This window comes from Protopterus annectens, chromosome 1.part0, assembly GCF_019279795.1.
Source record: "Protopterus annectens isolate FY-2018-M chromosome 1.part0, PAN1.0, whole genome shotgun sequence".
Lineage (NCBI taxonomy): Eukaryota > Metazoa > Chordata > Ceratodontiformes > Protopteridae > Protopterus > Protopterus annectens.
Genome location: NC_056725.1, coordinates 153,727,948 through 153,749,837, shown reverse-complemented (window position 1 = coordinate 153,749,837; position 21,890 = coordinate 153,727,948).

Below are 21,890 nucleotides of genomic sequence, written 5' to 3'. Positions count from 1 at the left end.
TCCATGGCAACTTCATCAATATTTCTGTCCAGATCTTCCATGGATGATATCTGTGCATCTGCAACTTGGGCTACTCCTCATAGCTTTATTATTCATTACAAATTGGATTTGATCTTGAGGGGAAGAGCAGCCTTCAGCTCAACAGTGCTTAGGAATATCCTTCCTTAGAGTCATCCTGGGATTCAGGTATCTGGGGACTCTGTCCCACTTGTTGAGGAATAAATGAAAATTGATAACATCAGATAAAGAAGTTATGTAACCACCATAATGTTCCATCTGTGTTGCCCATTTTCATTTTATCGCAAATCTCCTCCCTCCAACCCTCTACCATTTGGTTTGTGACTTAAGGTAGAAAGAGAAGATGATAAGGGAACAAATATTCCTGCCTTTGAGCTCCAGGTATTAGTTTCTTATCCTAGTGTGGTTTCTTATGTTCTGTGAAACTATGAGGCTAGCAAACAAGATCTGAGGTATGGTAGGATACTAGAGAATTATGGGTAAGGGAGGAGCTCAAGAGTTTCTAATACCCACGACCTGTAAAAAGTGTCCGAGTTGGATCCAAGGTTCGGATCCAAACCCAGTTGTTGAGGATGAATGAAAATAGGCAACACAGATGGAATATTATGGTGAGTACATAACTTTGTTTTTTTCCCCAGGGAAGACACATTGCAAAAGGAATTTGGCAGTAGGTGGCAAATGTTGGTGAAGTAGCTGTAATTTATTGTAGCAACCTTTATTTGCATACTGTACAATCACTTGTTATAGTGACACACTGCTACATAACTAGTTTTATGTCAGAAATTATCCTGGAGCAAAGTAGTCCTCATTATTTATAGTTAGTAATCATCAGAGTGCCATTGAAGATTAAAGAAAAAACATGAATGTCAAAGAGGTTAACCTCAACCACACCATTAAAAAGGATCTATTCCTCCAACCTTTTCATGTTAAAAGGGTTTTTTTCACTATGGATATCGATAGCCCTCTAACTGAAGTTATGTTTGAAAATAAAGTAGATGAGGGAAAGCATTTTAAAAATGGTTACAGTATGCAACACCTGAGTAATAGACATAAAGACAAACACCATTAATATCAACTGCTACCAAAAGCTGTGACTGCACTAAATGTAATGTACAACATTTTAGCTGTGCTGCAACTTTGACTATCTATTTAAAGTTGTGCTTACTGTCTAAATACTGTTAAATACATTTAGAAAGTTCACAGAGATTTTTCCCTTAGAGTAGGGTCACCCTCTGTATTGAAGCGTAAAAGCATTGGTCGTTCTACCTTCCTGTCTACTACAACCACCCTCCCTTCCTAAGTGTGGTCTCCTTCCATCTGGTATCTCTGCATCACTCACATCAATCCAGTCACCTCCGACCACGCATCAGAAAATCATCACTAAGACACCATCTAATACTCTTTTCTTGGAAATTAATCCTTTTGTTGTTGGACTTTACTATAGCAGCAATGCTCACTAGTTATCTGGTTGATATTTCTTCCTGCTGTTACCTGTACTCGTGTTTCTCCCTTCTGGGCAACTCTCATTCTGTTATTCTTCACTTTCTCTGCCAATATTCCTAAAAAGACAGCTTATATAAGTTATGCAATGTTCATTTTCATCCGCACATAGGAAATCTCCCTGCTGTAAAAGGATTAGAATAACAGAGTGTAAAATAGCATGTATCTTTATTGATAACTTACTATGTGGTGATGTTCAACCCCCCCCCCCAATTATTACTTTATCCATTGTTCCCAGTGATGTTATATGAAGGTCCTTTATTCTCAGAATTAGTATCCTCAACAGAATTAGCCTTCTTTAAAGCTGGGCATGTTGCTTCAAACCAGACATTCTAACAATATCTAAGGAGAAGGCATTTGATACAATACCCCACCTGGGTATAGTTGACAAACTCACTGAACTTTGCATAAACCCCTACATAATTCACTGGATTGCCAGCTGGCTCACAGACAGGAACCAGAAAGTCAGGATTAGTGATACCATCTCCACTAAGGTAGAGGTCACCAGTGGGGTACCTCAGGGCTCCATGCTGGGAATGCTCCTATTTGTCATCTGCTTCTCAGAGGTAAAGTGTAATGTCAAGGACCTTTAGCTGACCAAGTTCGCAGATAACTGCAAATTGAGAGCTATCATAGATTCTCCCCATGACATATTGTAAATATCTTACAGAGTGTAACACAGAAAAATGACTGATGGCAAAGTCATGGACTAAAGCTCAATGACAAGAAATGCTTTATAGTGCCTTTTGGGAAAACTGCCACCCAAGCTCATTATTCAATTGATAATACACCCCTAAGATTTGATTAGGTAGTCAGAGATGTGGGAATATATGTAGACAGTAATCTCATTTTTGACCGACATGTGCCAAGGTAGTAAGAAAATCATTCTATGTCGCCCAACTTATAAGTAAGAGTATGGCATTCAGGTCCAAAAAAAAGAAGTAGTGTCACTTTATTTGGTTCTTATTAGACCTATCACTGAATATGTCAGCATGTACCTGACCAGACACATGCAACAGTTGGAACATGCATAAAGATTCCTTACCAGGAGAATCCAGGGTAAAACAAATTGTCCTGTATGGATTGCCTTAGAGCCATATCTCTATACTGTATCTCCTACAGGCTACTGATAGGCAGATCTATGCCTGGCAAATGTCATCTTCATATCCAGCTCTGATGGACCTTTTGCACATCCACAAAATGGACAGCATCAGAACCACTGGATCCAAGGATTTAAATTTTGCTTGTGACATAAATAAGACATGATGGCGAGACATACAAGTGTCTCAGAGGATCCCCATGCTCTGGAACAGGCTCCCCATCCATGTGAAACAGTGTCCATCCTTAACCTTATTTAAGCATAACCTTTACCAATGGATGAGAAATTGGAAATTCATTCCTGGTCTGGCCCCCATGTCTCTGATAGACAAGGGCAGACAGTAATACCCAAATGAACATAGGCTCTCCTCACATAACCTCTAAAAAATTCCTAACATCCACCATCCTAGTAAATGCCCTTTATACATAGGGACACAATTGGGTTGGATTGCATGGCTAGACTTATAAAGGCCCTGATGGTCATTTGCCTAGTTTATACCTAGTATATACCTATGTACCTATATCTAAAGTATAGCGTAAGCCACATATGAAGGATACTGGGACTTTACCCACTGGATATAATCCATATGGACATGACAGGTCACACAGAGGTGCTGGGGATGACACTGTTACTCATGCTTCATGTCATGGAGGGAAATTGTCCTGTCTATGTCCAGATGACCTAAGACTGAGTAGCAGGCTGGGTGCTATAAGAGCAGATGAAGGGATTGGGAGTGAGTGACCAATGCCAACTTGCCCATCATAGGATGAGGGAGTTGGTCTGGTCCACTGGAAAGTTAAAAGCTTTGAGAAGAGTAGCATCAAACTGGCAGCATTCTGGACTGATCCTTCTAAGCAACGTATATCAGCCTTTAGGGGAAGCATATTTGGAGTCACACATGCCTCATAGCAAATGTATGGTAGGCCCTCACAGTGATGTGAATATTCACAGGAACTGATGGGAGTGGTGTTAGGGCTTCAGCAGAAGATGACTTCTAACAGTCAGAGTACTGTCAGGCAGTTCCTTAGCCTGGAGACAATTAGGGTCCATAGTTTCATAGTTTCATAGTATAGTACTAGGCTATCTGCCCTGGGGCATTTGTAAGCCTAGCCATAGTGATGTGGCTTTTGCCACCCCATGAAATGGTACAAAAATGTACAGATAAAATCTAGAATACTGTGCCTCTGTCTAGTAGTGACACAATGAAGGTCCCCTTATATAATAGAATTAGTTTACTGTGCCCCTGTCTAGCAGTGACACAGATGTGACCCCTGGGGTAAACTTATGATCTCCCATCCACTCATCAAGATTTCTCTTGAAGAGATTCAGTGAGGGGCTTTGCCTAATATGAACTGGGATACTGATCCAAAGCATGGGAAGCCTCTGGGTTATGAATCTATCCCTCCAGCATGTCCTATTCATACTTGTGCCGAGGTTTAAGTCTTTAGCTCTCGTGGTCCTGATGGATTTGGATTTTTTGAGGTGGAGCATGTCCATCAGATCCTGATTGGACATGGCCTTGTATGTCAGGCAGAGATCACCTCTGAGCAGACGGTATGCTACTGAATAGAGCTGAAGTTTCTTTAGTCTGGCAGAATAAGACATATGTTGGAGACCCTTGATCCTTTTGGTGAGGTACTTTTGTGGTCTCTCCAGCTGTTGCAAGTGTCGGGTGAGGTACATACCAAATGGGGCATTGTACTCAATCATGGGTCTGATGAGGGAGGAATATAGGGGTACAATGACATCCTTGGATCTGGATGTGAAACCCTTCATGATGAGGTGTGCAAGGTAGAATGTTTTTCTAACCACTTTGGCAACATGGGTGTCAAATGAGAGGTCGCTGTCTACTTGGGTCCCTAAGTCTCTGATTACTTTTTCCGTACTCAGTGGGCTGCTGTCTATGTGATAATTTGTGGGTACTTTGTTTTTTCCAAAAGGGATAACTATACATTTTTTGGCATTTAGTTTAAGGCCGTGACTACGGCACCAGTTGTCCGTTTCAGTGAGGCCTTTTTGTAGGATGTGTGTACCTGCTGGTGTATCGACTATGGCACCTAGTTTGCAGTCATCTGCGAACTTTGTCAGCCACATCCCTCCCACGTTTGCTTTAACATCTGAGAAATAAATGCCGAACAAGAGGGGTCCCAGGACAGATCCCTGTGGGACACCACTTGTGACTGGCTTTGAGTCTGACATTGCTCCAGCGATTTTAATATTCTTGAATATTGTTGTCACTGGTCTGGTGGTTGAAGCCAGGCTGTCAGGCCAATGAAATAAGGCAGTACCTGCTGAGCTACTAAAAAAGAAGTAGGATGTATGCGCTGGGATAGGGGGACAAAGGAACTATCTGTACTGCTGATATAGTGATTTCTATTCATTCTGTACAGCTGTTTTTTATGAATGCTATTCTTGTATTTCTCTCTGTTTATTGGGCCCCATACTAGTGTTTATTCTCACTTCGGCATTTGGTGTACTAACCTGCTTGTTCTAAAGTCAATAGCTTGGTGTTATTTCTCATAATTAGGTACATAGGTATATACTAGGCTAAAGGCTACCAGGACCTTTATAAGTCTAGCCATGCAACCCAACTGGAGTCTATTAACTGTGTGTAATTTGTATCTTTTTTTTTTTTTGCTGTATGTTCTAACTTGGAGCTTTTCTCCCTGCACCTCCACTGAAAATGGACATGCATCCAGTCGGACTATCCCAGTTAACAAATGTAAAATAAATAAATAAATAAATAAATAATAGTGCGATGGCGTTTACTGTTGCCGTTTATACAACTGTTGATACAAACAGCCCTCTCTAATAAGTATGGAATCCTGTGTCGTATCACTAGTTCGTTGGATAATTACTCAAACTGGGCTAATACAGCTGTAGTCACACCTTCCATTTGCTTCAACTCAAATGCGTTTAGTGTTGGCGTATCACAGATTTTCTGCCCCATGCTAGCATGATACATTTTAATTCTACTTTGCAGTGCCCTTACAGCCTATCTTTAGTTTACTCCGCACTATTTTTAGATAGTGTAATGCTATGTCTCTTGGATTACAAAGTTATCTGTTCTATTTATGTCTCTAAGTTATAGATGATCTCCCATTTCTAATTTATCAAATCCAGTCCAGTGGTCTGTTTTCAAGAAGATAGAGCTCAATTTGATAACAACTAGAATGTTCTTGTTTTGAAAGCCTTACTTAGCTATACAACTTGACTAATGTTCCTGCATTTTCACTGTGCCCCTCCCTTTGTCCATATATCTATCAGCCAGAATCTTATTGCTTTATCTGGACATAATGACCATATCTATCCCTTTTTTCTATTACTTCATCAAATCCTCCTCTACTGGACTCTCTTTTACACTTTATTGTACAAACACTGAATCCAGAATTTTAATATTTCCCTTCATATTATGAAATCTGCTTTGTATAGTTTCTTAGAGTTCCAAAACATGTGAATGCTGCATGTATTGCTGAAAAAATGTAGAAGTGAAAATATGAAAGGTTTAAGTGTATAAATACCATATTAAAAGGAACATGTAACATGGTCTACTGTAATCTTACTCATACTACTTTTGATTTTTAAAGTATGAAATATCTGAAACTATCTAGTAATCTCAGTTTTTTTTTTGATGATTTCTCCCCAGTCTTCCAACAAAAAAGGGCTTTGCTCAATCAGTTTCCCCATTAAAAAATCAGATGGATAGAACTCCATAAATAGATTATGCTTGTGCAGCAGGATTGCATTATTTCCTGCATATCTTTTTTCCTATTGTGTCAAGATATTCAGTTATCATTTTGTTTCCACTTATTTATTTTGTTGTTATTGCTGTTATAGTATACCTTCAGAAATGTGACTTCAAAATCATGTATCATCTGCCTTTTTTGAGGTTACTGGGTAGTAATTATTGATAGGTACCACTAGATGGCAATCATTCCTTAGAATTCAATGCATTTCTAGCACATTAATGCACAAGGCCATAATTTACCAAATGTTATTTACCCAAACTTTGTTTTCAACACATTCCCTTCTTCCTTCATAATTTTCCTCACAGTAGTGCTACCTAACATCTACATTTATCCTCAGTCACATAGTCTGTTTTCAGATGAACATCTCACACTTCAGTTCTCATTATTTATGCTTAGAAACATATTAAAGACACATCAATGTCCATTTTATCTGTATAACATCTAAAATCCTTGTGGATAACGACTGTATGGCATCCAGTTTCACTGTGTATATTGCAATGTTGATCTTAAATTTATGAAATGTTCTTCATTGCTTGTATGTAATGAAGTAATGCTTTATGAAATGTGTAACATTTGTATGTTTAGTTATATCCAGTTTGTAGTCCTCTTCTCCCAAGGCCTCCAATGAAAAGGAGCCTTTTAAGGCCCAACTGGGCTTTCCTCATAATCAAATGCCAATAAATAAATAAGTAACAAATACATATAAATTGTTCAGCTATTTTATTAAAAACAAAGTATCCTTGAACTGTACTTCAGGTTACATGATTTAAAATCCTTCAATTTACATACTCTCCAGGGTAGGTAGGTGCAACATAAGATTGAGTTATAAATGTGAACAGAAGCTGTGAGCTGTCTGTTTTGACACCTAGCCATATAAACCCCCATCCCCCATATATTCATGCAGAATGTTGAATTGTTCAGTATTAAGAGAGAAAAAAGTGTTAATATGCCTGTCTTCATCTTCAAACTCCTTCCTCTTCTTCCTGTTCATACAAAAGATCTGTCACTTCCTAACTTGTCATTCTCCACCACCATTCTAACTTAATTTCTTGAGTGATATGTATTATTACCCTGCAATAACTAGATAATGTCAGATGTGTAAATATGGATTCAATAAACATCTTTGCTGTTCCTTGAACTGTATGGCCTTCATTATGAAACTAGATGTGCCTGTGTCTTGTACTGCTGGTCTTACAGCAGGCCTTAACATATTACTTTTGAAATTAAAAATACTTTTTTAGAACTGTCAGTACAGTTAATACTAGTAAGGGGTCCCTTGACAATTATACAATGTAGTCTGAGAAAGTATTTTTTTTCTTTTTATACACATATTAAGATCTGATAGTTGAATGTTATAGACTTCTGCTTTTCCTTTTCTCGAGGTTAGTTTAGGCATTTTTCTCCATATTAAGACAACCACTCTCACTATCCTTACAGAAGGAATAAATAACAAACTGGCATTCACCCTCAGTAGGATATGACAATTAAAATTGTATGCCCTATTTTGCTTTTATCACCGTACTGCCTTTGTTAATTTCGCATGACTAACTGTAGAAGGTGGACATCTACTTCTAGATGATTTTTTTTCTTTTTCATATTTTTAGCCCTATACCCCTGCAGTGTGCATCTAGACACTCTTAACATTTTCTAGAATTTTTACTTCCTCCAGGGATGCTGCATTTTTGGTGTACCTAACATCTCCTCCCTGGAATGAGTTGTCTATTTTATATGCAATGGATACTAGTAATGTCTTTATATCCAACAAGAGGATATTCCAACATTCTCCTGTGCAGTTTCACGGGTACCCAGAATACCCCACAACTTTACAAGAAAACTCACATTTTTGGCCTGCACCAAGCAGAGCTCCTTGAGTAGATTTCACCTTCCTCTCCCACTTGAGAAACGGTTATAAGCTTTGGTCACTCATTCTGTTCTAATTTGCCTGGTATCTCCAGCACTTAGGCTCAGCTGTCAGATCTGGGTCCCCAGTATCACAGTCAAGGCTAAAAACCCGCAGGACTGAGTTTCTTTATCTGAAGATTGTCTTCAAATTCCTTTACAAATAATGATGCAGTTACCTCAGAAACATGCTAATTTGGTGCACACCAAATAGAAAGTAGTAACTACAGAAACATATCTACTTTGATTAAACCAAACTACAATCCAGTCATATTCTAATCCAGTTCTGCACATCTAAAGCAGACTCTGTCACCCAAATCAGGAGAAGGCACACCTCTTCACAAACCTTTTGTAAGCAGCTTATGCATATTACAAATTAATGTACTGTGGTAAATGTGGTATCACCTTATATCCCCCTAACATCTGCCTTTACTAAGCCTTCTTAATAGTGTTATATGGCATTACTTTATCTGTTATACATATTGAAGGTTCAGTTTTGGTTGATTCTCTGGAACAGATGCTATCATGATTCCATAGGTTCACAGGTTCATAGATTAGTACTAAGCTAACTGCCCTTGCGAGCCATTTTAAGCCTAGCCAATTATCCCTTGTAGGACTCAAACCCTGCACCTTGTGTTTGTAAGGAAAACACCTTAACCATTAGGCCACCCTCCCAACCCAAAATGTTCTTTGTGTCTCTGGAATTAATTTTGTTATATATGTAGTATCCCATTTTAAACCTAGGCAATTACCCCATGAGAATCAAACCCTGCACCTTGTGTCTGCAAGATAAACACCTTAACCATTCTGCCATCCTACCACAACCTGTGGCAGGATGGCAAGTCCTGTTCTAATTATTCACGGCCAACAAATCATGACTCGAACTGTGATTAACAAGTCTTGAGGCATCCAACAACTGCTTGACCATTCTGAGTGCAGTTACACACACACATACACACACATACACACACACACACACACACACACACACACACACACACACACACACACACACACACACACACACACACCTGGGTTTTTAATGAATAATTACTGGTGAGTTTGATTGAAACACAAAACAATGAACAAATTCCGCACACACACACACACACCTGGGTTTTTAATGAATAATTGCTGGTGAGTTTGATTGAAACACAAAACATTGAACAAATTCACCAGTGATTACCATTAATCACCACTAAAATCATCACAAAAAAGTAATTAGAAATGTAAACCAGTTGGTTACATTTGAATTATGAAAATCAAAACAAAAAACAGCTTTTTATGTGGGGAGTTTCACCCCTCACACGCTTTGAAATTAAATATAGTAATGCCGTCGTGGTACAGCGGTTGCATTGTTGCCTCACAGCAAGAGGTTCTCCCATTCGATTCTCAGCTAGTGTGTGGGGATTGCCTTCTGTGTGGAGTCAGCATGTCCTCCCTGCGATCGACTGGCCTGCGAAAAACATGCGTAAATGGGCGTGCCTTCACTGAAGGTTTGGTATCGGGCTGGCAACTCGGCACCGTAAAAATCTACTGCCAATCATTAGCGGACCGGAGTTCCGCTGTGGCGACCCCTTACCGGGGAAAGCCGAAAACACAAACAACAACTCCGGGGTAACACAAATTCAAAAACAGGGCAAACCCCCTTGAATTATGTAACAGTTCATGTAATGATCTTTGACTGTTACATAATTCGACAAACTGTACCAACTTTGAAAAACATGACTGTTTTAACACGATAAAATGCGTGCAGCGATAACTCATATAACACTTATATATGTATATATGTGTGTGTGTGTGTGTGTGTGTGTGTGTGTATATATATATATATATATATATATATATATATATATATATATATATATATATATGTATAAGTCTACCTGATAACGTCAAAAGCTGAGAAGAACAACAACGAGATAACCGACACTGGAAGATCGACAACAGAGAAGATCGAAAGTTGAAAATCCCGATGCTGAGAACACCGACGTGTTAAGGTAAGTGTGCAATAGGGATGGACGTTAGGGTCAGGGTGTGGGTAAGGTAAGTGTGCGATAGTGGCAGACTTAAGGGTTAGGAGCAGATTAAATGAGTTAGGGTTAGGATACGGGTAAGGTAAGTGTGCGATAGTGACAGACTTAAGGGTTAGGGGTGGATTAAGTGAGTTAAGGTTAGGGTGCGGGTAAGGTAAGTGTGCGATAGTGACGGACCTTAGGGTTAGGGTTTGGGTTAAGGTTAGTGCATAGATAGTTGTGTATGTAAGGTTTAGTGCAGGTTTGTAAGGTTGTTGGTGTGCTTCTGTTGTATGTGTGTTTTTTGGAAAAGGTATTTGTTTTTATATATATATATATTTATATATATTTATATATATATATATATATATATATATATATATATATATATATATATATATACACACACATATATATATATATATATATACACACACACACACACACACATATATATATATATATATATATATATATATATATCTATATATATAGGTGTGTGTGTGTGTGTGTGTGTGTGGTAGGTGGGTTGGTGGGTTGGTGTGTGTGTGTGTGTGTGTGTGTGTGTGTGCATGTAAAATTTACTTTCACCTTGTTTGCCTACAGCTCATCTGAAATCATAATGACTAAGCCTCATAATCTAAGGCCACATGGACATCTTCCAAATTAGTCTAAGACCAGAGCCCTCAATATCAAACATCACAAGGTGTAGTTTTTATTTTTTATGATGCAGCTTGCAATGTCCTGCTAATTCCCTGTAGTGATAGTGACTTACAAGTAAAACATTGTGCAAAAGGTAGTGAAAGAAAGCCATGAGCAGCAAATAGTGGTGATTTCTGTCACTTGCAGGGAGACATTTACAGCACCTTTGCAGGTCAACATAACTTCCCTTCCCCCTGGTGTGGGGGTGGGTTAGCCTCCCCAACCCTGCTACTTTTGTATATTTAACTACAAGATGACTGAGTAGGGGGGCATACTGTGGCATTCCTCTTGGACATATCTCACTCTATGTCATTGTGTGTTTTTAGATTATGTCCATTAGTTATTATGGTCTAGAGATTGTGCATTTAAATATTCATGTATTAAATAAAACACAGGTAAAGTATACACCCACATAAACGAACGCACACACACACACACACACACACACACACACACACACACACACACACACACACACACACACACATTTTTCAAACAATGACTTCAATTTTAATACCCTTAACCCCCATACAGATTACTATATTTGCTTATTTTTTAAGCCACTAGGCAAACTGTTAGTCCTGATAATTTCTCCTACTAGATCTGATTATTAGTAATAAATAGTTTCAAACAGAAAGCTCAGCTACAGTACCCACTGACACTGCCCCCATTAAGCAAGTTTTTTCCACATATCCCAGATGAAAATTGCTGATGATCCATCCATTCACCTAAACTTTTTGCAGGATGCTGAAGAAGGGACTCTGCTTGACATGTAATGGCAGCCTGTTTCAAAAACAGGGTTTCTTTGAAGTAGGTATCTGTCACATCACCTGGTGTCATTGATATGGTAGTGCAGGCTTAGGTCTCTAGAGCAGGTGTTTTACTACTGGTTCTGTATAGATGAAGGAATTCAAGTGGTGCTGAGAAGCTCATAGCAAAAGAGGCTAAGCAAAGTTCCAGAGCATGGCCATCAGGAGCCTTTATGGCACTGAGTAGAGGGGTAGGACTTGTATTCTGGCATAGCAGCTAAGGTTACTAAGACCTGAGATATTTTTGTGAGGAAAATTGAAGTCTGTTAGGTTGCTTTATATATATATATATATATATATATATATATATATATATATATATATATATATATGTACAAGACCCATGCTGAAGGGGGTATTATAATCAATGACGGGTCAAATAAGGAAGAAATTGGGATTGTAACTTCTTGGACTTTGGAGAGGCACCATGGATTAATATGCAATTAATTCATTAATAACAATTAATGAATTAATTAAGTACTCTTCATGGATGAATTGTGCAATGTAAAAGTATTTTTAATGATGACAGAGACATAGGAATTAAATAAGAGTTTGTTATCAACATAGGTATCCAAGTCTCTGATGACCATGCCAGATTTAAGTGGAATGAAATTGATATGGCATATGGAAGTGATGATTAATTTTACCAAAGTATGGTGCATTTATTGACTTTGAGGGTAAGTTTATGATTAACAAACCAAGCATGTGTTTGAGACAGCCCTTGTTGGAGAATTTGAATAACAGAATGAGACTTGATAAATGTCCCTAGTTTTCAGTTATCAGTAAACTTAAGTAGCTATTGTTCCCTGCTATTGGCTTTCACGTCGTTGAAGTATATACCAAAGAGGAGTTCATGCCAGAGAAGTTGCTAAGATAAGACTAAGTCTCGTGATACTGTAACTTGCTTCCTTACTCACTAGCATACTGCTAAACCTCTAAACACAATATTTTCCATCTAAATATCTCCCGCATAAAAGTCACAAAGACTAATGGGAAACCAAGGAACTCTTTAAACTTCTTAAATGTAGGACTACACAACAACTAAATGAAAACAAACTAACTGTCTGAGCTTCCATCTTCAATACATCCAGTTAAGGAATAAGGTAGAGAAAACAACATGTTGTACAAAGGAATTAAACTGCTGGTAAAAAAAAAAAAAAGAATCTCATGTCTTTTGAAATGTTAAACACTTTTTGGCATGGAATTAGTAATGCCCTAGACTATAAATGTGTCAGTGACAAACTTCTGCAAATCTATCTACAAAATGTTGCCAATCAATTCTCAGCTCAGTCTGACCCTATGACACTCTCCAGCTCCTGCAGTACCAACGGACCTTTGCATACTATTCTCCTACCTCAGGAAAACCACCTTCAAAGAAACTAAAAAACTGATCAGCTCTCTCCAAAACTACATTCTTATCATTTAATAGAACTTGTGAAAGCCTCTTTTTATCATATTCAGCAACTCTTCAGCTTCTGCATTAGCTGGCAAACTGTTCTCTCCCTTTGGAAGGTAGGTACAATCTTCAAGAAAGAAAAATATATCCTGTGAATGCTAAGACAGTATTGGTGAGTGGACTAACCCCATTTTTTGCATCCTTAGTTATAAATCACTTCACTACTTCACCATATTCCATCTGTCCTCTTGACTTCACACAGCTACCTCAGGTTATCTACTACGGTTTCACTCCAACAATGCCTTTATTTTAACACAGACTATCTAACTCACCGACTATATCTAAGCATGCCTTTTCAATCCTTGGCCCAAAATGTTGTGATAGCCTACCCCTTGAAATCAGATTGTGCTCCACACCTGAAAATGTTTGATCCTAGCTTCTTACTTACCTGACAGGGCTGTCTGTTCCTGCTTTCAGCACATCCTTGTAACACAATCCCCCCCCTCCTCTTCCTCATCATAGAATTGCACATTTTAACACTGACAGTCTGCTAGCTGTCTATTATCCCTGCTTATCTCTGTGTCTCACTCTGCAAATTCTACATTCATAGGTAGGTACTAGGCTATCGGCCCTAGGGCCTACACAAGCCCAGCCAAAAAGGTACCCTGGCTTTTGCCACCCAAGAAAATTATTTTCCTGTGTCCCTGTCAAGCAGAGCCACAGAAGTGATCCCGAGGTGAATTTCCTATTTCCCAGCCAATCATCAAGATTTTTCTTGAAGAGTGCTAATGAGGAGCTTTGCTTGATATAGATAGGTAGTTTATTCCAGAGTATGGGAAGTCTCTGGGACAGGAATCTATCCCAGCGGCATGTTCTCTTTATTGTGGTGACAAGGTTTAGATCCCTAGAGCATGTAGGTCGGAGGGATTGGGATTTCTTTAAGTGGAGCATGTCCAACAGCTGTGGGTTTGACATAGCTTTGTATGTTAGGCAGTGATCGCCTCTGAGTAGGTGATATGCAACGGAGTAAAGCTGGAGTTTTTTGAGACGGTCTGCGTAGGGCATCTGTTTGAGGCCGGTAATCCTCTTTGTGAGATATTTCTGTGGGATTTCCAGCTATTGTAGATGTCTTGTGAGGTACATACCAAAAGGGGCATTGTACTCTATAATAGGTCTAATGAGTGATGAGTAGAGGGGAACAATGACCTCTTTTTTTTTTGGATGAGAAACCTTTTGTGATGAGGTGTACCACGTAGAAGGATTTCCTGACTACTGTGGCGATGTTATTATCAAAGGAGAGACTACTGTCCACCTGTGTCCCAAGGTCTCTTATCACACTTTTGGTGTTAAGTATACTACCGCCTATGCTGTAGTTCATGGGTACAGAGTTTTTACCAAAGAGGATGATAATGCACTTTTTGGCATTTAGATTGAGGCCATGGCTTTGACACCAGGCATCTGTCTCAGTGAGGCCCTTTTGTAGGATATCCACATCGCTAGGAGTTTCGATTATGGCTCCTAGTTTGCAGTCATCTGCGAACTTGTTAGCCAAAGACCTTCTGTGTTAGCCTGTACTTCAGAGAAGTAGATACCAAACAGGAGAGGACCCAGGACTGAACCCTGTGGTACTCCACTTGTCACTGGTCTGAAGTCGGATTTGGAGTCTGCTACTTTCATAGTGTGGGTTCTGTCAGTGAGCCAGTTGGCAACCCATCTTGTGACATAGGGATTTATACCTAGTTTAGTGAGTTTATCTATAATTTCAGAGTGGGGGATGGTGTCAAAAGCCTTGGCAAGATCTAGATAGGCTGTGTGAACCACCTTACCCTCATCTATGGCTTTGGTGACTGCTTCAAAGAAGTCTATCAGGTTTAGGAGACATGAGCTGCCTTTTACAAACCCGAACTGGGTGGGGTCCAGAGTTTGGAGATTACCAATGTCTTTGTTTATAAGTTCCATGATGATACGTTCCATGGTCTTGCAGACCAGGCTCATCAGGCTAATGGGGCAGTAGTTCCCGGTGTCTGTGGTGGCTCCCCCTTTGTGGAGTGGGATAACTGCCGCTGTGCACCATTCAGTAGACACAAAGCCTGAGGTAAGGCTATGATTGAACATGGTACTTAGGTGGGGTGCCAGTTTGTTCTGTAATTCGTGTAGAACGCAGCCTGGGATGTTGTCTGGTCCCATGGATGCTGTGTTCTTGGCTTTAGAGAGTGTGGTTTTTACCTGTGCAGCCTTGATTACAGGAACTTTGCATCCTTCCAGTATAGAGATGGGCCCTTTAGGGGGTGAGAGGGGGGTAAAGTTAGCACTGAACCTATCTGCCAGGATGTTGGCAATATCAGTTGGGTCTGCATATTTAGTGCTATTGTGCCGTAACTCAGAGCAGATCTGAGTGTTGCCATTTTGTTTTCATAACTAGCTTTGGAGGATTTTATGAAGGATCGCAGCTTCTTACTGAGGCTGACCAGGGAGCTCCTCCACTCATGGGATTTTACTCTCTTTTGCAACAGTTTCTTTCTTCTGTTGTACAGTTTGTGTATGGCAGGGGACCACCAGATTGGCTACAATTCATTGTATATATTGTATAGAAATGTCTTGCAGTATATGTACACGTGCACACACACACACACACACACACACACACACACACACACACACACACATCTATATACATATATATATATATATATATATATATATATATATATATATATATATACACACATACATATATATATATATCTATATATATATATATATATCTATCTATATATATATATATATATATATATATATATATATATATATGTAGCTCCCACTGTATTTCATTACACCACAAGGTGGAGCTCTTTTCAGGAATATAAAAGACAATTTCAAAAGTAAAAGAGGGGACTAGAACACTAGCTGAAGGAAGGAAGACTGAAACAGGGAGCTGGAGGAAAAAAAGGGCCTTGCAGCATGACTGAATTTTCTTTTCTAGTGCTTTGGGGACAGGGAAGTGAAGTAGCAGATTGTGTCTGTCTTTTGCTGAAATCCTGGATGAAGGTATTTTGTGGAATCAGGACAGAAGTCTGAAACCAGTAGTTCCAAGCCTGCATATAATTCAGTAAGAAAGGAGCTCCTTTGGGCCTAGTACAGTGAAGCCATAGATGATTACCAGAGTTCTGGCAGGTGATTTTTCTACTTTTCTTATCAGGTGGACCACAGTGCCTGGTCACTAGGATATTCTGCATGGAGTGGTGAGAGGCTTTGGCAGTCATTTTATATTTTTATAAGATTGTAGATCCCCCCCATGCTTTGTGGATTATACATAACTGGGATCCATATGAGCTACAACTTTGGCCCCATCATGCCAGCAGCAAGACTATAAATAGTCAATGGCCAGTGAACAGGGTATAATAGAGTATTTCATAGTTGGTCTTTTTAGACTTGATCAAGGGGCTTGAGGGTGTTAGTTCTACTCAATGACATTGCATTTTCTCATATTTGTATTGTTGCATTATAAATCTTCATTGTTCAATGACATTGCATTTTGCTAGTGTTAGTACTGTTGCCTTCAAGAATTTTGCTGCTCAATGACATTGCTTTTTATCATATTTGTATTGCTGTATTATAACTCTTTTATTGCCTAATGACATTGCATTTGTCCCGTGTTTGTATTGCTGCATTATAAAGCTTTACCGCTCATTGATATTGCCTTCTTTGTGCATGTTTGAATGTCAAGACCTTCTTCAATTGAGTTCTGGGGAAGAGGGTGGATGTATGGTTTCATTGTATGCATATCTCACCTTGCCTTATTGCTAACTGGTGCACTGTTGAAATAATTTGTGGATGTGCTATTGCCTTTTAAACTAGATGTGTCACCTAGAAAAATCTGTCATTCTTGCCACTTTGGTGTGTTGGGCCTAATAGGGGTGTCACCAGAGTCAGGTAGGAAGGAACCCATATCTACTTCAGCTACACCTGTAGGTGTGCTACACACACACACACATATATATATATATATATATATATATATATATCCATCCTCAACTCTTTTTTTCCATTTTACATGGGGTTGGGGTGTTACTTCAACAGTGACAATTATCTCGAGCCAAGGTTTACACCGCTGGGTGGCTAGCCCTTACCACGGTAGCATGGCAGTAGTGATATATATATATATATATATATATATATATATATATATATATATATATATATATATATATATCACTGTGTAATTTTAAAGATCCATTTATTTGTATTGTGCTTGATTGTTTTAACTGTATCTCACATTTAGCATGCTGCTGTTTTGCTGCATTTACTCATTCAGATATTTGTGTTGTGTTGAATTATATTTTAACTATATAACAGATTTAATAAGTTTGTGTCTGTAGTGCTGGAATTGCTCTCTTTCTATTCTGTGTACCCCTGGGCATTGGTTGAAATATTCCCATTGGGATTAGCCTACTACTCCAATTAACAAACAATAAAAATCAGAGTTGGCAAGATGGTACCAATGTGAATGGCTAGATCTGAATTCTGCTCTACACTTCTGAAAAGGACCGATATAATACAGCCTCAACCAAGAAAACCAACTGGCTCATCAACATAAAACAAAAAGTATTTTACTGTCATCTTGCATCTGTTGGCCAAAACGTATGGTGAAAGTGTGTTTGTTGGAAGTAGGTTATGACCTGCTATTGTCTGTACTGTTTTGAACAGAAAAAGTAAACCACAGACCTTCAAAGTTCATCAGTGATGCTTCAAATTTATTTAATCTAACCAAGAAAACCACATCTATTGTTATCTTGTAGCTGTATAATTTCTTGAAGGGATGTGTGAAGGTTTGAATCTGTGTTTTTGAATGCAAACAGGTCTGGTTGTTTGGCTGCTCATCATATAACTAGTTTATCTTTTCATTAGCCTTTGACTTTAGGCAACTTTTGCTCTAATTTACATTATGGCACATGCTGAATGTGTAAGAGAAATACTCTTATTTATTTAATGACTTTTATTTGAGGAGCTTAAAAATCTGGCAACAAGCAAATGGGCCATTTCAATTACTGATGTTCACAAACTGAAATGGAATTACCAAGATCTCCATTTTTTTACCAGATGAGAAAAGCAATAAAAAAATGAATGTCTTCAAATCACCTTCAAGAAAACTGCCACATTAGTATCCACATGGATGGGGAATAACTTAATTCTCAATGCTGATAATTTTTGCTGTCTAGAACTGCAGGCTTTTAGCATACCATGGGCACAGCAATGAAAAAAATGTTCCTTTATGCATCTTAGTATATAATTTAGAAGCATGGATAAAGAACATTAAAAATTCACTACAAAACCTTTAAGCAAATCTTCAAGAATATGAAAAAAGGGGTGTTATATTAAGGACTACTATAATAACATGCTGCCCAAGGCAAGTCTGCTGAACAGACTCACTACATACCTAAAAGACACTCCTCCCTCTCTAGAAGGAAGTCAAAGAAGAGGCTATAATCATTAGAGGTCGAGAGGATAAGTACCTTCATGGCAAGCTTGACTTGGCAGCAAAAGCCAGTCCTGTCAAAAGCACTTATCGTAAGTTGTATCCTTGCTATATGCTGACCCAGTATTGCAGTGAGCAGCACAGTGACACTTCATACCAACAAGTTCTCTGGTTTGGTTCTTGGTTGGAGGGACTTCTGTTTGGAATTCGCATGTCATCTGTGTGCAGACACTTCTGTAGGTGCTCCGGATTACTCCCACACCCCAAAGACATGCAGTAGCTAGATTAGCAACTCTAAACTGTCTCTAGGTATCTGTCAGAGTGAGTGAGTGTGTGCGTGTGTGTGTGTGTGTGTGTGTGTGTGTGTGTGTGTGTGTGTGTGTGTGTGTGTGTGTGTGATATGGAAGAAAGGCCCGATAATCTACTTCTATTCCATGCTTGCCTAATAAACTCTGTCCCCACAAGTGACAGCTGAATGACCTGGACTTCTTTGGGTGGCGTCTCTGACTTTAAAGTCAAGACCTTACTGCTGTGTTGCTTGATGTGGCTCATTCTGCAGAGAAAGACCACTTTTTCAGGAAACACTTTGTACGTCATTAAAAACTACCACTGTGACTCTAGAGTGTGTGTGAACTAAATGTTGCTTTATTTTGGACTCTTTTAAATATATCCTTAAAAAGGTGTATTATTCTTTGGCACTGTGCTTTGATTATTCTGGTGTTTTCAAAGTTATGTTACAACAGTGTGCCTGTTGTTTCCTGATAAATGTTTGTGCTTCTATTAACATATTGTAGCTGTGCTGTTTTAGCAAACAAAATTTTAGTTCCCTTCTCCCTTAAGGGTTATAATGTGGCAAGATTCTTAAGTTTCTAGATGAGATTTCCTTACTATCTAATACCCAAGAGACGTGATAGTGAATCACGGGGAACATGGTGCTATGTATGACTGGTGGTAAATGGCATACTTTCTCAAAACTGCCCGACCGTTGAGACCAGTTTATTTTGACTTATTCCACACTGGGGAGCTTGACTAATATCCTGCTACCTTGATAATTATAATTTCACAATATTTAATGACTACTACTAAAATTTTAAACTATATATACATAGTTACTAAAGCTTTTTGCCTTTTTTTTTTTTTTTGCTGTAGAGAGCCTCTGTTTTTACCATTTAGTTAGCATGTACGTCATTGCATTCCATGCAGTCCTCATGCATGGTGCACTATTGTGTTTACTCTAGTGGCTGTCTGCTTTCTTCCCCTATGCACTAGTTCATTACTAGTGTAATACAGACACAACGACAACCCAAAACCAGAGTTCACATCAGTTCCTTCCATCTTTGATTTATCTGAGTTAAATGATTCTCACAGTTCTTTCCCCCTCAGTCAAATGCTATATCTACAGATATGTTAGGTTTCAGTACTCTGCTGATATTTCATTACAGTTATGTTAAAACAAACAATCTGCTGTCAAAATTTCAAACTAACTTGAATATAGCAAGACTAAATCCAACCCAGGCGTTTTCCTCATTGAGTTTTTGCAGAGCAGAGTTTCTTTATTGTTTAATTTTATTTTTTATTCCCTCAGTTTGCATATTCCTGCAAGGGTTTCCTTCATTTAGTTATCTATCCAATCACAAGCTAATATAGACAGATTCACCTATAGACTACCTCTGGTCAACTGTCTCAAAAATCTCCCCACATTTATAGTTCAACACATAATTTCCTGCAGTCTCACGTTCCTTTAACTCTAGCCCTTGACCTGTTCTTTTCCCCTATCCCTTCCTTTTTATAAATTTCACACCCTAACTCCTTCAGCTCCTGTATACTATCACCTTCAGTTTTCCATTTCCTGGTTAAGCCTTTTTTGGCAGCTATCACCATAATAAATATTACACCCCTTTGCCTATCTGGGATAATGTCTGTGTTTTCCATCCCTAGAAGAAACAGCCTTGGAGTCAACCTCATCTACATCCCAGCTACCCTGGAGGCCAACATTTTCAGCTTTTCTTTATGGCTTGTTAATCCTGAACATTTGCAAAAAATAAGAAACCAGGTGTCTCTTTCCCATGACAGTTCCAGCAAACATCTACTACCTGTGAAAACATGTACTTTAATCTTACTAGCATAGAAAATTTTGTGCAGGCACTTCTACCCAAAGATTCTAACCTTTCTGCTTTTGATTGCATATCTTGTTAGCATACAGATTTCTTCCTTTTCCTGAAACCCAATCTCTGTTTCTAGGCCTGCATCACATGACTTTTTCCAGCCATTTCTGATAGAAGAGTTCATCTGCTCTATCCCTTGAAATCATTCACCGATTATGTGTTTAACTTTGCCTTTCTCTGCTTTTTCTGCTCAAGTCCGTACACCCCAGATTTTCACTACATTTCAAGGCAATACATCATCAGGGAGTACTTTCAGTTTCTTGGCTGCAGTTACTATTTCCATGTAGTCCAAACTCATTCAACTATCTAAATCACTGACTCCCATTTCTTCCATTTGTTACCCTCTCTAATTTCCTCCCCATAACTAACTACCCAGATATTTCCTTCCAATTTCTACAGATTTCTTCCTCTCTCTACCCTACTCTTAACAAGAAACTGAAACAAGTTCAGCGGACAAACTGGTATACTGGAGGAAGGAGAAGTGCAGGAACAGCTGTAACTCACAGGAACAATACTGTAGTAGAAACACCGTAGACAGTAGTTAAGATCCACAAATTTCTTTAATACGAACACCAAGGATAGCCACCCAAGATTGTATATAAGGTGGCACCTAATATTAAAAGACTCCTGGAACGTTCAGATGGGTTGAAGTCTGAGAAAGTTAAATACACCAGAGGGAGTACCAAATGTGGCAACTGCCGCCAGTGTCGATACATTAATGAAGTAGATAAAGTTGTCTTAGGTGATATGAACAAAACTGTGATCAAATGTAGAAGAGGAAATTGCAATAGTAAAAGAGTGGTTTATCTAGCTTGTTGTACAGCATGTACGGCTTACTACATCGGAAAAACTGAGAGAAGTTTTAAAAAACGAATATATGAACATTATTATAAGATTAGCAAACAAGATACCACTAATGCGCTATACAGACATATGTCAAAAAAGGGGGATAAACATGTGTTTACATTTGTGGTTATTGACCAAATCTATTGCCTTGAAGGCAATTGGAAAAATGAACTAGCTCTCAAGGAAAGTATATGGCAAATAAAAACTGATGCTACC